Raw genomic sequence first — 18,727 nt, 5'->3', positions numbered from 1 at the left:
CACTCCAATATTCTTGCCTGGGACATCCCATTAGACAGAGAAGCCTGGTGGGCCACAGTCCACAGTTTCGCAGTCAACAGGGACAAAAGGGAGATTAGGGATGTCAGACTGCATAGCTGAGCAGCTGTGATACCAAAGAGTGGTTTAAATGATTGAAGATGAGCACAATTCAGAAACAGTCTCCTATTCCTGCCTCCTAAAAGAGAGCCTCAAATAGATATTGCCTAGAGGGAGAGGTGTCAGAGATTGACCTTTATCTACTTTGATTCAACCTTTCCATAGCAAATGATGAAGTGCTAAGCCAGAGAGACTTGGAGGCAAGTTTCCCTTGGCAGAGCACGCCTGTGGGTTGTCCCCAGTGGTGGAGGCAGGTTGGCTCAGAACAGCAGGGAAACCCATTCCTTCTAGAGAGCAGAAAAGGCCAGTTCCAAGGTAATAGCGTCTGGTTGATGTCACCAGCACACTGTGCTTAGAAATACAAAATCTCCCCTATTTCATTATAGTATGGTGGGTTACCCTAGTCCTGACTCCCACTGCTTGAAGGGCTGATTCCTTTGGATTTCTCTTCAACATGTTATCATTGATGGGACTTTAGACCTTGTATCTTATCATCACCACTCTTACCACTACCAATCATGATAAGAACTCCCTCTTCATTTATTAGTTTGGAGAAGGAAATGGCAACCCACTCCAGTACTCTTGCCTTGAAAATCCCATGGACGGAGGAGCTTGGTGCATGGGAATAACCCTTATAAATCATTAAAATATTGTCTTCCATCAAGTAATTGAAGTAAAATATATTGATAATCAGTCTTTAGGTGCCTTGCTTTGTTCTATTTAATTTGACAGCTGTACAGAAGAGTGATAAACCGTCGCCCCAGACACCAGCATCTCTGGGTTCCCATCCCATCCTCACCACACAGGGGCTCAGCCAATCAGTATAATAAGAGCAGGTACTTGATCGGAGGTTGTGGGACTCAACTGAGACTGTACATATAAAGTGTGATTGTGTCTGGCTTGCACTGAACCATTTTTATCACTGTCATTATGGTGGTCACTGTCAGATGGATTTGCTGTCAAATTTGGGTAGTTGCTATATGAATCTTTGAATTCCTTCAGTGTAAATCAGGCTCACTTATTGGATTAAGGGGTAAAACTACAGATTCTCAATTAGACAGTCTTTCTAGGAATGATGTTAAATCATCTGGTATCATAGAAAGTAGAAGTTTTAGCAGTTGCACCTGGGTTCAAACCCCAGCACCACCAGTGACTTTCTGGGCACCAATTTCATCTTCTGTAATAAAGGGATAATTATAAGTGTCTGAGAGAGTTGAAGGATAAATCATAACATATGAAGAAAAATATGCCAGTAAAGAGCCTGGCACATGGTAGGTACTCAAGAAATGTTGATCCCCTTCCCCTGATGAATTGTAAAATGCTTAGGGACCAGATTATGGACTGGAAGCTTTCATTTTAAATACTAAAGCTCATGTTTTCTTACATATAATCACATTTTGAGCATTCAAATTACAGATGGAATAAAAAGGTGTGTGTTCAGGAAGATTAATATTCAAACCCACAGAAAACCTCAGAAGTTGAATTTAACAGCTCTACATTATTTTGACTAGGAAAATAGGATTATCACCCATCTCATAATCATTTAGACTTAGTCCATTAGTCACTTCATTTTTCACTGAAACTAGTTTTCTGGGATTGGTTGAGCTCTGATTAGAAATGTTATGCTCTAGCGTCTGGCAGACTTTAAAAAGTATCTTATTGTAAGTAATGAACCAGTCCCTAAAAAAGGTCAAACGGAATCCTTTCTCAAGTTAGGTGCCATCAGTTAGACAGTATTCAGGGAAATAGTGACAGAAAAATAACTCTTGAAGCACTCTAGACTGGCTCTGTCAGGAAGTTCCAGAATTTCTAGGCACAGTACAACCACAGTGACCCAGACATTGAGAGACCGCAGAGCAGAAACAGAATGAACACAAATCACTCCTTGCCCTGTCTGCTAATGGACACTGGGGTGCATGTTGAGCCCGGGGGTGGGGGGTAAACCCCAGAATAGTGGACCCCCGTCTGCTGGCACAGTCCTGGCCCCCTCTCCAGCTGAGCAAGCCTGGGGAAAGCACACAGAGCCCCTGAATCACAGTCTCTGAGAATGAAGGGGTTAACCAGTTGAAAACCATTATTTCTATCTAAGCTCCATGGTTTTATGAAGTTATTCTGAACCACAGAAGAAACAAACGACTTCACCAACATATAGAGGTTTTAGAATATGCTAGTACTAACTAGGATAGTCAAATCTCTTTTCAGCTGTACTCAAAATTCTTTGCACAATCATTTCGTGGCTGTAAGTGGCACAGGGGCAGATCTGTGGGTCTGCTGTATGCACCATGGTACCCTTAGTACCCATCCACTGGCACATGCCAGAAGCCGGGGAATGTTCGTGGAGTGAACAGGTCCCCAGCACTCCTGCGTGGGGACCTGTGGGCAGGCACTGGCCCTAGGTTCTGTGGCTGAAATGCTAAATGTGCTCTGACTTTGACTCTAGCAGTTGAGTTCTGTGTGGAAGGTTGCAACTGAACCTCAGAAACCACACCTCCTTGAGGGGGCACTGGAGACTGGCCAGCTCTTGGCTGCTGTCATGACACCACCACCTTTCTCTCCTGAATTAACTGCTTGGGCATGTGTGCTGTGGACATCACACCACCTGGGCTGCTCCAACAGTACTCTGCAGTTGTTACTGCTCTGTGCCCACAGGAAGCAGAATGCACATGATCTGCATTTAGTACGTTTTCCTTCTGCTGATGATAAAAAAAAGTAAGCATCCCTACATTTGGGATCTGCAGCTCCTGGAATCTTTTCAGACTTCGTCTCACTGAATCTGGCGCAGCACAACCCTGAAAGGCAGGTAGGGCAACCTTCATCTATGAAATGAAAATGCACGGGAACTTGCAATTTCTCAGAATCCCTAAGGCCTTTCTCCAGAGGAGCTTCTATCTACACTGTGGGCATTTGCTGACGTCCTAGGTCAAGAGGCAGCACAACTGGGCCAAAATCCTCATACTTCTTGCTGTCAGCACATACTGACGTGTTTGAAATGTGTCAATAAATCTAATAATGTCTCAAAGTCTGAACAGCAAATGCGTTTGGATTTTCTAGTGATTTGAATGTCCTTGCCTCCATGAGGGTAAATATTTTGTTTTTTTCCCAATGATAATTTAGGTTTTGTCTCCTCATTTGAATATTTTAAAAAATCTCATCTCATTTAATTCTGAGAATTCAAAGGTTGGTAACACTGCATCTTTGAATCATGAAAACTCTTGTTCTGGTTGAATAACTCTTCTACACAAGAGCTAGAACTAGTTTTTAAAGCAATTTGACCTATTTTAATAGCCTAATCAACCTTTTTGTCTAAGAAACAGCACAGATTAATGGTCAAGGCCTCAGCTTTAAAACTGGACTGTCGGGCTCCACCACATACTGGCTGAATGACCCTGGGCAAGCTGCTTACACTGCTTGTTCCTCAGCTTCTCTTTAGTTAAGATGGGGTGATGAAGCACCTTATTTCAGACATGAAGCTTAAATGCGGCAACATGTATAAACAGAGCTTTCATATATTTGCATTTTGGCCATTTAATATACAAAAATAAACATTGCAGGCTAAATTCAGATGTGGAAAAAAAAAACCTCTTGTATGTATGTATATTTGCCTTTGAAAGAATCATCTTAAGGTAACGTTTCACATTAGCAGTCCTTTAAAATTGATGACCACAAATCAAACACAGCACATGGTATATGAGTTGTCTACATCCATGTAACAAATGAATCCAACCCTTATCTATGGAGGCCAACAAACACCTATTTTTCCCACATTTTCTGGGGGCCAGGAATCAGGGAGGGAATATATTAGTAGGGGTCTCTGGCTCATAATCTCCCATAAGCCCTCGAAACAGTCACCCAGGGCTGCAGTCATCTCACAGCTCAAGTGGGGGACAGTCAGCTTTCAAGCTCAGTCACGTGGGCCTCTCTACATGACTGACTGACAAGATGGCATCTGGCTTTTCCCAAAATTGCACCATCCAAGAGGGAGAGAGCAAGAGCACTCAAGGTGTAAGTTAGCCTCTTCATACTTAATCTCAGAAGTGACAGCCCATCACCTTGATCTATTCTATTCCTTAGAAAGTGAGCTACTAAACCACCTCACATTCAAGGGGAAGGAAGGGATTATAAGCAGCCTGAATACCTGGACAACGCGATCACTGGGGACCATCTTAGCAACTGGGTAAACTGAAGATCTTTTAAGCCAAGTAGGAGGTTCGCCTGAAGAGCATAGGTTACTTTTGGTGAAATTTAGTTGATTAAAATTTAGTTGTTTAAAAAATAAATTAAAAAAAAAAATTCCTGTTGATTCCCTAAGTCCATTATTTGTTGTGTTCCAGACTGCAGAGGATATAGGCGACAATAAGAGGAATGACTCCTCAGAGGTGCTCATTTTCTGTCCTTTCTCTTTTAGGAAATGCCTTTCCTGGGAGTCTGTGCTGGGAAAGGATGAGAGAAGGAGGAGTGTTTTCAGACACATAGGAAGTGGAATCAATCCCACAGTAACAGGAACGTGAAAGCAGCAGCCCAGTATGCCGTGGAAATATAGCTGCTGAAATTTTAAAATTATAATATCTCCAAGTGTCAGGCAAATCCTCCGTTCATTCAGGAAATATACATTGAGCTCCTTTGATGTATTCCACCATTCAAAGGCTTTGAGGATACAACAACAAACCTGCCAGGTCCTATGCCTGAGAAGCTTACCTGCTTGCAGATGATGACAAGCAATAAAGAGATACATGGAATTAGGTACTGAGAGGTGTTATTGAAGAAGGAAAAAAGCAAAATAAGTGTTATTCTTCATAGGGTGGTCAAGGAAATTAGTTTTGAACAAAAACCAAATTTAAGTGAGAGAGGAAAAAAAGGTGTGAATATCTATGTGCTTAGAGTTCGTAGAATAGTAAGGTCCAGTATTCTTGTGGACATAATCCCACAGACAGAGGAGCCTGACAGGCTACAGTCCATGGAGTGGCAAAGAGTCAGACATGACTGAGTATGCAAGCAAGGTGCAGTGGGGTTGCAGAGAGTTATAAGGAAAAGAGTAATAGGAGATCATGTCAGAGACCTTCTTGGGGCAGACTGGGTTGGTCTTGAGGGCCCAGTAATAAGGGAGGTGAGAGCCATTGGAGGGCTTTATACTGGGCAATGACATGATCCCATGTATATTTCAGAAGCTCACAGAGGATGCTATAGCTTGAGACAGAGCTAAACCTGGGAAATTAACACTCTGCCATTCCTCCATTAGACTTCCCTGGTGGCTCAGTGAAAAATAATCCGCCTGCCAAAGAAGGAGATGCAGGTTCGATCCCCAGGTTGGGAAGATCCCCTGGAGAAGGAATAGGCAACCTTACTCCGGTATTTTTGCCTAGGAAGTTCTGTGAACAGAGGAGCTTTGTGGGCTACAGTCCATGGGGTCGCAAAAGACTTAGACATGACTTAGCAACTCAACAACAAATTCCTCCATTCAGTTCAGTTCAGTCGCTCAGTCATGTCCGACTCTTTGTGACCCCATGAATTGCAGCACACAAGGCCTCCCTGTCCATCATTAACTTTCAGAGTTCACTCAGACTCACGTCCATCAAGAAAGTGATGCCATCCAGCCATCTCATCCCCTGTCGTCCCCTTCTCCTCCTGCCCCCAATCCCTCCCAGCATCAGGATCTTTTTCCAATGAGTCAACTCTTCACATGACGTGGCCAAAGTATTGGAGTTTCAGCCTCAGCATCAGTCCTTCCAATGAACACCCAGGACTGGTTTCCTTTAGGATGGACTGGCTGGATCTCCTTGCAGTCCAAGGGACTCTCAAGACTCTTCTCCAACACCCCAGTTCAAAAGCATGAATTCTTCCGCACTTAGCTTTCTTCTCAGTCCAAATCTCACATCCATACATGACCACTGGAAAAACCATAGACTTGACTAGATGGACCTCTGTTGCCAAGGGCTGCTGTAAAAACAATACTACACACCATGCAGCTTACACAGTAGGAGTTTCTTGTCTTTACAGTTCTAGAGGCAGAAATCCAAGATCAAAGTGTGATCAGAGCCATGTTCCCTCAGAAGGCCCCAGAGAAGCATCTGTTCCAGGGCTCTCCCAGAGTTTAATAGTAGTTCTTTGGTTTGGGACATGAATTTCCATATGCTACTCTCCCTGTGAGTGTCCAAATTTCCCTTTTATAAAGATACCTGTCATAGTGGGTTAGGGTCCCAACCTTCTGCAGTATGACCTCAACTAAATTACCTATGCAAGGATCCTATTTCCAAATAAGGTCAGAGTTTGAGGTATTGGGAGGTTAGAACTACAACATATGAATTTTGGAAGGAGACAATTTAACCCCTAACAACTTTCTTCCTTATATTATCAGATTCCTAAAAAATAAACAGATTCAGCAGAGACTGGAAGGGAGAGGATGCAGCATGGGAAGAAAAAGTGAGCCCTCCATGGATTGTAGCCTGCCAGACTCCTCGGTCCATGGAATTCTCCAGGCAAGAATAGTGGAGTGGGTTGCCATTCCCTTCTCCAGGGGATCATCCCAAGCCAGGGATCAAACCCAGGACTCCTGGGTTGCAGGCAGATTCTTTACCATCTGAGCCACCAGAGAAGCCCAAAGTGAACCAAAGGGAGGCCAAAACCACACCTCTCAAACCTGTTCAGATTCTGCACTGCTCAGGTTCAAGGGGTACAAACCAAAGACAAACTTTGGTAGACGTGAAAGTAGTTGCCACTAGAAACAATACCGCTTCTACCCATGTGTTCTTTAGCTTCTCAGGCCATCAGTCCCAAGTGAATGACCCCTTTTCTCTTCTCACCCTGCATGTCAGGATCACACATTACCTTGCCAAGGAGAGGAAAGCTCTTAAGAAGCTTTTGTGTGATGAGCTCATCAGGAACAAGCAGCCTATTTACATGAACGAGTGAAGTGCTTCTGAATCCTGTGCAAATTAGACCTGAATATATGAAGGAGGGAGGGAAAGCATGCTGAAGTTTTGTCGAGAGGTGGGAAAGTGCCCTCAGCAGTTATTACACTTAATGTTGAGATATTGTTGCCTGGGCACTTTGAAGGTGAAAATTTACATTAATGATATGTGTTGAAATGAATCTACATTAGTGTGGAAAAGTTATTTTCTTTATTTTTCTTCATGCTGGTTTACTGATACTACTCAATTTATTTTGCATTTTCCTTAAAACATTGGACAGAGTCTGCTTTTTGAGATCCTGCCTTAAAGATGACATTAAGTAGCTATCCAGGAGGACCATGAAGCAAATAGGGAATCAACCTTGGAATGATGCCTTTGCTTGCTGCCCCACTGTCTGAAGCCACTGAATAGAAAGACTCTAGTGAAAACCTGATATACTCTCTTGGGACTTCTTAGCACAGCCCAAAATACAATTAAAGTTTTGCAAAAAGCCAAACTTGAACTTGTGATCACATAGCAAGTTATTTTTAAATCAGCAGTTTCAAAGTCCTTAAGATGTTAAAAAGTACATGCATTTTTTTCCTTACAGTTCTATAATACAATGAGTTGGGAGATGAAAGAGCACAGGAGAATAAGGCAAAGCAGGTTGAGTCTTGGCTCCTTTCACCAACAAGAGACTCTGAGTGGAATCTCTATCTCTCTGGAGCTCAGTTTTCTCTTCTGTAGGAGGAAGGCATCAAATTTAATGATATCTGTGCCTACTTCCAGTTTTAGCATTCTCTCCTTATGTGCCAAGACATTTGACAAGTATTTTGCCAGGAGACCAAATCTGTAAATGGGTCAGAGAAGTGAAGCTTGAACAAAATTGGGGTGTACAACTTTGAGTGGGAGAAGACTTAAATCAGTCTCTTTTTAATAGCGCTATTGCTTCTACCATACACCAAGTCAACCAAGTCAACCTTATCTCACTGAGATTATTGTAAGAGCCCAGCCCCCAGCTGCAATGCCTCCTCCTATTTTTGCCTTTATCCAATTCTGATCATATCACTTCATTTCTGTTTTCAAATTTTAACAGCTCCCGTTCATTCAATCCATGTATTGAGTACTGACCTATGTGCATGGGTGCTGTAGGTATGTGGTGGTAAAACACCACAACGCTCAGTTCTGGTGGAGCCTAACTTTTTATTGGCAAGAACAGGGAGACAGATGAATACAAATGAAAATTTCAGTAAGTGATAAATACAGCAAAGAAAATCAGAGCAGAGGAAGGAGATAGAGAAAGTGTTACTTTAGACATGGTCGCCACGGAAGGCCCCTCTGCAGAATATCTGAACACAGACCCGAAGAAGCGAGGGAGGGAGCCATGTGAATATCAGGGCAATGCATGGCAGGCAGCGAGAAGAGCCAGTGCAGAATCCTGGGGTGGGATGTGCTTTGTTTGACAGGTGGATCTGTTTATAGAGTAAAGTGAGCTAAGGGAAAGGTGAGCAGATGATGAGAGAGAAAGCTAATCTTGAACCAGATCACCTAGGACCTTGTGGATAATGGAAAGAACTTTAGATTTTATTTTTTCAAAAATCCATTGAAAAGATTTGAGCAGCAAAGTGGCATTCTGAAGAGTCATTCTGGCTTATTGGTGGAAGTTTTACTAAAGAGACAAAAGTAGATGCAGAGAGACCAGAGAGATCATAAAAGCATGATCGTATAACCCAGATTAGAAACAATGGTAGCTCATACTGGGATGATGCCACAGGATGTGTAAGAAAGTACTGAGATCTTGGATATATTTTGAAGTCACTGCTAGCCTTATTTACAGTGTGAATGTGGAATGATGAGAAAAACAGAATCATTAGGACTGATGTCAACATTTTGGTTTAAATGGTGTCATGCAAGTGCATGGTGTCATGCATACATGGTGAAGGGTGAGCAGATGCTTTGGGAAGGGAGATGAGAAGTCAACTGTTCACTTGTAGATACATAAAGTCTAAAATGCCTGTTCACCATCTAAGCATAGATACCAGGTAAGAAGTTGGGTATGAGTCTGTGGTTTGAGAAGTTATGGGAGGATAAAAATATTTGGAAATGAGCAGCATATTTGAAGTCATTGGACTTAATAAGACCATCTTAGCAAACGAATGCAGGAGAAGCAAGTCAATGACTGAGCCCTGAGACACTCCAGCATTTACAGGTAGGGTAGAAAAGACACCAGCATTAGAGATACGTCACAGGAGCCATTCATAGGCTTTTCCACAACTACTCATGTACCTGCATCTGCACCAACATCCTTCCCTTTTGGTATTACATGAACCATCCCTGCTCCTGTTCAAAGCCTACCAATTCACTTACACACAGAATCCCATTCCTCTCCTGTCCTCAAAGACATCACTCCAGTGATTATCTCTCTCCATTCAGAAAATTCAGGTTTTATTTCTTTATCAGACCCTTCCCATCAAGATATAAATTTCTTTAAAAAAAAAAAAAAAGCTCCTTTGCACGCCATATCTCCCTTTAGCTACTGTCTGTTTTATGTCTCCTCTAAAGCAACGTTCCTCAAAACAGTTAAAGTTGCTACCATTAATTCTTCTTCCAGTGTCTCTTAAACCTACTCCAGTCTGATCTTTGACCTCAAGACTCCCCCAAAACTTCCTCTAAAATCTTCCACGTTACTAGGAAACCAAACCCAACAATACATTAAAAGGATCACATGCCGTGATCAGGAGGGATTTATCTTAGGGCTGTAAGGATATTTAATATCCGCAAATCAGTGTGATATGCCACATTAACAAATTGAATAAAAATGAAATGATCATCTCAACAGATGCAGAAAAAACTTTTGATAAAATTCATCATCCATTTATGATAAAAACTCCAGAAAGTGGGCATGGAGAGAGCCTACTTCAATGTAATAAAGGCCATATATGACAAACCCATGGCTAACATCATATTCAGTGGTGAAAGCATATCTTCTTAAGATCAGGAACAAGACAAGAATGTCCATTCTCACCACATTTATTCAACACAGTTTTGGAAGTCATAGCTACAGCAATAAGAGAAGAAAAAATAAATGAATCCAAATTGAAAAATGAGTAAAACTGTCACTGTTTGCAGGTAACATGATACTATACATAGAAAATCCTGAAGATGCCACCAGAAAGCTGGTAGAGCTCATTAATGAATTTGATAAAGTTGCAGGCTGCAAAATTAATACTCAAATCTCTTGCATACTATACACTAAACCAACCTAAAGGACCTTATAGAACATTAAAAAAAAAAATGTCCTTTTCATCATAGGAGACTGGAATGCAAAAGTAGGAAATCAAGAGATAACTGGAGTAACGGGCAAGTTTGGCCTTAGAGTACAAAATGAAGCAGGACAATGGCCATGACAGTTTTACCAAGAGAATGCACTGGGAATAGCAAACACCCTCTTCCAACAACATAAGAGACAACTCTACACATGGACATCACCACATGGTTGATACAGAAATCAGACTGATTATATTCTTTGCAGCCAAAGATGGAGAAGCTCTATACAATCAGCAAAAACAAGACTGGGTTTTTGATCTGACTGTGGCTCATATCATGAACTCCTTATTGCAAAATTTGGACTTAAATTGAAGAAAGTAGGGAAAACCACTAGACCATTCAGGGTATGATCTAAATCAAATCCCTTACGATTGTACAATGGAAATGACAAACAGATTCAAGGGATTAGATCTTGATCCTATTCAAGGGATAGACAGAGTGCCTGAAGAACTATGGACAGAGGTTCATAACATTGTATGGGAGGCAGTGATCAAAACTATCCCCAAGAAAGAGAAATGTAAAAGGCAAAATGGTCATCTGAGGAGGCCTTACAAATAGATGAGAAAAGAAATTAAGCAAAAGGCAAAGGACAAAAGGAATATACACCCATCTGAACACAGAGTTCCAAAGAAGAGCATGGAGAGAGAAAGTCTTAAGTGAACAACGTAAAGAAATAGAGGAAAACAATAGAATGGGAAAGACCAGAGATCTCGTCCAGAAAATTAAAGGTACCAAGGGAACATTTTATGAAAAGATGAGCAGAATAAAGGACATAAATGTCAAGGTCCTAACAGAAGCAGAAGCTATTAAGAAGAGGGGCAAGAATACACAGAAGAACCGTACAAAAATGTCTAATGAAATTGGAAAACCATGATGGTATGGTCACCCACCTAGAACCAGACATCCTGTAGTGTGAAGGCAAGTGGGCCTTAGAAAGCATTACTATGAGAAAAGCTAGTGGAGGTGATGGAATTCCAGCTAAGCTATTTCAAATCCTAAAAGATGATGGGGTGAAAATGCTGCATTCATTATGCCAGCAAATTTGGAAAACTCAATAGTGGCCATAGGACTGGAAAAGGTCAGTTTTCATTTCAATCCCAAAGAAGGGCAATGCAAAGAATTTTAAACTATTACACAATTGCAGTCATTTCACATGCTAGCAAGGTAATGCTCAAAATCCTTCAAGTGAGGCTTCCACAATACGTGAACCAAGAACTTCCAGATGTACAAGCTGGATTTAGAAAAGGCAGACATACTAGAGATCAAATTGCCAACACCCATTGGATCATAGAAAGAGCAAGGGAGTTCCAGAAAAACATTGACTTCTGCCTCATTGACTACATTAAAGTCTTTGTATGGATCACAACAAACTGTGGAAAATTCTTCAAGAGAGAGGAATACCAGACCACCTTACCTGCCTCCTGCGAAACCTATATGTAGGTCAAGAAGCAACTGTTACAATGAGACATGGAACAACAGACTGGTTCTAAATAGGGAAAGGAGTACGTCCACCCCAAGGCTGTATACTGTCACCCTGCTTATTTAACTTACATGCAGAGTATATCATGTGAAATGCCGAGCTAGATGACTAACAAGCTGAAATCAAGACTGCCAAGAGAAATAGCAATAACCTCAGATATGCAGATGACACCACCCTTATGGCAGAAAGTGAAGAAGAACTAAAGAGCCTCTTGGTGAAAGTGAAAGAGGAGAATGAAAAAGTTGGCTTAAAGCTCAACATTCATAAAACTTAAGATCATGGCATCTGGTCCCATCACTTCATGGCAAACAGATGGGAAAACAATGGAAACAGTGACAAACTTTTATTTTATTTTATTAACTCCAAAATCACTGCAGATAGTGACTGCAGCCATGAAATTAAAAGACGTTAGCTCCTTGGAAGAAAAACTATGACAAACCTAGCCAGAGTATTAAAAAACAGAGAGTAAAATACCTAGGAATATACCTACTAAGGAGGCAAAAGACCTGTACTCCAACAACTATGCCACTGATGAAAGAAATCTGATATGAAACAAATGGCAAGATATGCCATATTCTTAGATTGGAAGACTACTGTCAAAATGACTATACTACCCAAGGAAATCTATAAATTCAATGCAATCTCTGTCGAGTTAACAGTGGCATTTTTCACAGAACTAGGACAAAAAAAATTTTTAATTTGTATAGAAACACAAATGACCCTGAAATATCCAAAGCAATCTGAGAAAGAAAAATGGAGCTGGAGGAATCAGGCTCCCTGACTTCAGATTATACTACAAAGCTACAGTCATCAAAGTGGTATGGTACTGGCACAAAAACAGAAATACAGATCAGTGGAACAGAAAGCCCAGAAATAAGCCGGCACATATGTTCAATTAATCTATGACAAAAGGAGCAACAATACACAATGGAGAAAAAGCAGTCTCTTCAATAAATAGTGCTGAGATAACTGAACAGCTACTTGTAAAAACAAACAAACAACAAAAAAATTAAATTGGAACACTCCTTGGCACCATACACAAAATTAAACTCAAAATGGAATTCAGATCTAAATATAAGACTGGATACTGTAAAACTCTTAAAAGAAACAAGCAAAACACTCTTTGACATAAATTGCCAGCAACATCTTTTTCAGTTATCTCCTGGAATAATGGAAATAAAAACAAAAGTAAATAGGACCTAATTTAAATTTTAAAATAAAATGTTTCACACAGCAAATGAACCATAAAGAAAAAGACAACCTACAGAATCAAAGAGAATATTTGTAAATGATGTGACTGATATGTGATTAGTCTCCAAAACATACAAACAGCTCAGCTTAATATAAAAAAAAAAAAATAAAAAAATGGACAGAAGACATAAATGGACATTTAGCCAAAGAAGACATACACAGATGGCCAAAAGCCACATGAAAAGATGCTAAGCACTGCTAATTATTAGAGAAACGCAAATCAAAACTACAATGAGATATCACCTCACAGCAGTCAGAATAGCCAACAGCAAAAAACTACAAATAAATACTGGAGAGGATGTGGAGAGGAAAGAGAGGAATAAATTAGGAGTTTGAGATAAAAATATACATACTACTATATATAAGATAAATAATCAACAAAGACCCACTGTATAGTACAAGTAATTATACCCAACATCTTATAATAAGCTGAAATGGAAGAGAATGTAAAAAGTATCTATCTACATTTATATATATATAACTGAATCACTTTTTTGTATATCTGAAAATAACATTGTAAATCAACTATATTTCAACAAAAAGTAAAATAAAATATACAAATACCTCAATATCAAAAAAGCAAATAACCCAATCAAAAACAGGCAGAAGATCTAAATAGACATTTCTCTGAAGAACACATGCACATAACCAAAAGACACATGAAAAGATGTTCAATGTCACTAATTATTAGAGAAATGCAAATCAAAACTACCATGAGGTGTCACCTCACACCAGTCAGAATGGCCAACATCAAAAAATCTATAAATAATAAATGCTGGAGAGGGTGTGGGGATTGCTATACTGTTGCTGGGAATGTAAATTGGTATAGTCACTATGGAGAACAGTACAGAGGTTCCTTAAAAAGCTAAAAATAGAACTGTTATATGATCCAGAGAAAAACATAATTCAAAAAGACATATGGACCCTAATGTTCATAGGAGCATTATTTACAATAGCCAAGATATGGAAGTAACTTAAGTGTTCATCTCACTGACAAATGAAAGGATAAAGAAAATGTGGTACCTATATACAAAGGAATATTACTCAGCCATAAAAAGAATGAAATAATGCTATTTGCAACAACATATTATCATATTAGAGATTACCATACTAAGACAAGCCAGACAGAGAAAGACAAATATCATGTTATCATTTATATGTGGATCAAAAAAATGGTACAAATGAACATATGTACAAAACAGAAATACATTCACAAACACAGGAAACAAACTTATGGTTACAAAAGGGGAGGTGGCAAGAGGGATAAATTAGGAGTTTGAGATTAAAATATACACACTCCAATATATAAAATAGATGACCAACAAGGACCTATTATATAACACAGGAAACTATACTCAGTGTCTTATAATAACATGCAATGGGAGAGAATATAAAAAAATTTAAAAAAGTATAATTCATTCAATAAGTACTTACTTAGTGTCTACTCTCCACTTACATCGTCCATGCCACTAGAGATATGGCAGTGAACAGGCCAAAGCCCTGCTATCATGGAGCACGGCACATCCTAATAGACAGACAAACAATGGAAGCCAGGTGAAGAAAATGTTTCAAAGTGGAGGTGATCTGCTGCACAAGTAATGCTGAGTGATCGAGTGAGTGATCAAGTGAGACGAGGACTGTGAGTTAACCACCAGACTTTAGATTCAGGCTTGGATTAGGGCCTGGGTGGTAACCCTGACGTCGCAAGTTTTAGTGGAGGGTTAAATTAAAATTCTGGGATTCTAGATAAAATGGCAGGTGAGGAGTAGGCTGTAACAAGTGTCCTCAACTCCTCTCAAGACATTGTGAAATATCTTTCTCTGTTTTCTGAAACATTGTCTTGAACTTCTTTCCGGGTCTCAGGTTAGATATCATTCTTTAGCAAAGCATTTTCTGAGAATTTACATTTTCCTCCTCTGTCATTTTCTCTCATGGGCTCATTTTCCATTATTACACTACCATGTTTATAATTATGGATTTAGGTGTTTGAAATTCACTTATATATCCCACTACTCAAGTTCATTAAGGCTGTTTTAAGCCCTGCAAAATGAATACCTAGAGTGTCACTGGCACAATGAAGTTCTTGCTTGAATTAATGAACAAAGAATGATTAGTCTTTTCCTCTGGGACTGTGGTGGACTGTGCCATATCAATTTGGTTAAATGGAACTACATTTCCCAGAATGCCATTCCCTTTGTCTCCCTGGAGTAAAATTTGCAAAACAAGAACTAACACAAGATTTGGAAGTGAAAGTAAAACAACGGGCATTACTTGAAGAAGGTCTCACAATCAAAGACAGTAAGTCTTCTACATTACTTGAAGAAACTTCAAGTTGTGAACTTTCAAAGATGCTATCATCAGCGTGAGTGAAATTGCAACCTGACCTGTCTTTTATTGCTGACAATCCTTAAGTTCTACAATCTCCCACCTCCCCTAGTCAGTAACTCTTCCTGCCTTTTCATTCAATGCCAGTTCCTGTATGCCAACTATTCTACTGTACTACCGTATTTTCCAAAGTACTGTACTATAAGATTAAAATGCTTTATTTTGGGGTTTAAGATATCCGTTGACAGAAGAATGGATAAAGATGTGGTACATATATACAATGGAACATTCGGTTTAGTTCTCAGTCGTGTCCGACTCTTTGTGACCCCATGGACTGCAGCACGCCAAGCTTCCCTGTCCATCACCAACTCCTGGAGCTTGCTCCGAGTCAGTGATGCCACCCAACCATCTCTTCCTCTGTCATCCCCTTCTTCTCCTGCCTTCAATCATTCCCCAAATCTTTTCCAATGAGTCAGTTCTTCACATCAGGTGGCCAAAGTAGTGGAGTTTCAGCTTCAGCATCAGTCCTTCCAATGACTATTCAAGATGGATTTCCTTTAGGATTGACTGGTTGGATCTCCTTGCAGTCCAAGGGACTCTCAAGAGTCTTCTCCAACACCACAGCTCAAAAGCATCAATTCTTCAGTGTTCAGCCTTCTTTATGGTCCAACTCTCACACCCATACATGACTAAAACCATATCTTTGACTAGACAGACCTTTGTTGGCAAAGGAATGTCTCTGCTTTTTACTATGCTGTCTAGGTTGGTCATAGCTTTTCTTCCAAGGAGCAAGCGTCTTTTAATTTTATGGCTGCAATCAACATCTACAGTGATTTTGGAGCCCAAGAAAATAAAGTCTGTCACTGTTTCCATTGTTTTTCCATCTATTTGCCATGAAGTGATGGGATTGGAATGAAAACTGACCTTTTCCAGTCCCATAGCCGCTGCTGAGTTTTCCAAATTTGCTGGCATATTGAGTGCAGCACTTTCACAGCATCATCTTTCAGGATTTGAAATAGCTCACCTGGAATTCCATCACCTCCACTAGCTTTGTTCATAGTGATGCTTCCTAAGGCTCACTTGACTTCACATTCCAGGATGTCTGGCTCTAGGTCAGTGATCATACCATCGTGATTATCTGAGTCATGAAGATCTTTTTTGTACAGTTCTTCTGTGTATTCTTGCCACCTCTTCTTAATATCTTTTGCTTCTGTTAGGTCCATACCGTATCTGTCCTTTATTGAGTCCATCTTTGCATGAAATGTTCCCTTGGTATCTCTAATTTTCTTGAAGAGATCTCTAGTCTTTCCCATTCTATTATTTTCCTTTATTTCTTTGCATTGATCACTGAGGAAGGCTTTCTTATCTCTCCTTGCTATTCTTTGCAACTCTGCATTCAAATGGGTATATCTTTCCTTTTCTCCTTTGCTTTTCACTTCTCTTCTTTTCAAGCTATTTGTAAGGCCTCCTCAGACAGCCATTTTGCTTTTTTTGCATTTCTTTTTCTTGGAGATGGTCTTGCTCCCTGTCTCCTATACAATGTCACGAACCTCCGTCCATAGTTCATCAGGCACTCTGTCTATCAGATCTAGGCCCTTAAATCTATTTCTCACTTCCACTGTATAATCATAAGGGATTTGATTTAGGTCATACCTGAATGGTCTAGTGGTTTTCCCCACTTTCTTCAATTTAAGTCTGAATTTGGCAGTAAGAAGTTCATGATCTGAGCCACAGTTAGCTCCCGGTCTTGTTTTTGCTGAGTGTATAGAGTTTCTCCATCTTTGGCTGAAAAAAATATAATCAATCTGATTTGGTGTTGGCCATCTGGTGATGTCTATGTGTAGAGTCTTCTCTTGTGTTGTTGGAAGAGGGTGTTTGCTATGACCAGTGCATTCTCATGGCAAAACTCTATTAGTCCTGCTTCATATGCCTAGCCACTGTTAATGGAGAAGGCAATGGCACCCCACTCCAGTACTCTTGCCTGGAAAATCCCATGGACGGAGGGCCTGGTGGGCTGTAGTCCATGGGGTCGCTAAGAGTCAGACACGACTGAATGACTTCACTTTCTTTCACTATTCTGTATACCAAGGCCAAATTTGCCTGTTACTCCAGGTGTTTCTTGACTTCCCACCTTTGCATTCCAGTCCCCTATAATGAAAAGGACATCTTTTTTGGGTATTAGTTCTAAAAGGTCTTGTAGGTCTTCACAGCACCATTCAACTTCAGCTTCTTCAGCATTACTGGTCTGGGCATAGACTTGGATTACTGTGATACTGAATGGTTTGCCTTGGAAATGAACAGAGATCATTCTGTCGTTTTTGAGATTGCATCCTAGTACTGAATTTCAGATTCTTTTGTTGACCATGATGGCTACTCCATTTCTTCTAAGGGATTCCTGCCCACAGTAGTAGATATAATGGTCTCTGAGTTAAATTCACCCATTCCAGTCCATTTTAGTTCTCTGATTCCTAGAATGTCGACGTTCACTCTTGCCATCTCCTGTTTGACCACTTCCAATGTACCTTGATTCATGAACCTATTTTTCTATTTTTCTTTACAATATTTCTTTGCAATATTTTTCTTTACAGCATCTGAACTGAATTGTAATAGGTTTATAGTACTTTTCACACAAACAGTACATAATAAAAGAAAAAAAGAAAACTTTTTTTTTCAGTGTTACAGCTCTATTTTATTTAGAAGATAGCAGTAGAATCAATCCTCAAAGCATGAGGGCATGCCAACCCAAAGACTTGAAGAGAAGAGAGTGGAGGAGTGTGTGGGTGGGGGGAGGGGGGGAGGGAGGAAGAGAGGGAGAGAGGGAGAGAGGGAGAGAGGGAGAGAGGGAGAGAGGGGGAGAGGGGGAGAGGGGGAGAGGGGGAGAGGGGGAGAGGGGGAGAGGGGGAGAGGGGGAGAGAAAGAGCACATGCACGTGGGAGAGACAGAGAGGGAGAAAGCGCTTTGGCTCCTCCTTTTATATGTTTTTTCCTCTACCTGGGCCTGCCCTATGCAAATTGGGCTTAACCAGGAGTGCTGTTTGTTCTACCTGAAGTCTTTACTCTGGTCCTCAGACCTTCCTTTGACCTTCCTTTGTTCTATTTTCACTGGCTTTTCCCTTCCTTGTCTTTTAGCCACCGCCATTTTGGACTCCAAACTTTTAAATTTAATTTTTTAATTGGAGAAAAACTGCTTATTTGTTCACTTAAAGAAATATTGAACAATTAAAGAAATATTGTCCTTTACAGCACTGGAGAATGCATTGGCAAACCACTTCAGTATTCTTGCCTTGAGAACCTCATGAACAGTATGAAAAGGAAAAAAGATATGACGCTGAAAGATCAACTCC

The 18,727-nt window shown here is 40.3% G+C and overlaps 1 long non-coding RNA gene across 1 annotated transcript in view; it reads right to left on the bottom strand.

The window, feature by feature from the left end:
* Positions 1 to 18,727, bottom strand: part of LOC147375947 (uncharacterized) — a 40,053-nt gene that overhangs the window by 7,600 nt on the left and 13,726 nt on the right. The window lies entirely within an intron of this gene.

The sequence above is a fragment of the Bos grunniens genome, chromosome 3, assembly GCF_055505025.1.
Source record: "Bos grunniens cultivar Pamir isolate PY7600 chromosome 3, Bosgru_T2T1.0, whole genome shotgun sequence".
NCBI lineage: Eukaryota > Metazoa > Chordata > Mammalia > Artiodactyla > Bovidae > Bos > Bos grunniens.
The sequence above is the reverse complement of the archived record's forward strand: the minus strand, read 5'-3'. Positions and strand labels throughout refer to the sequence as shown.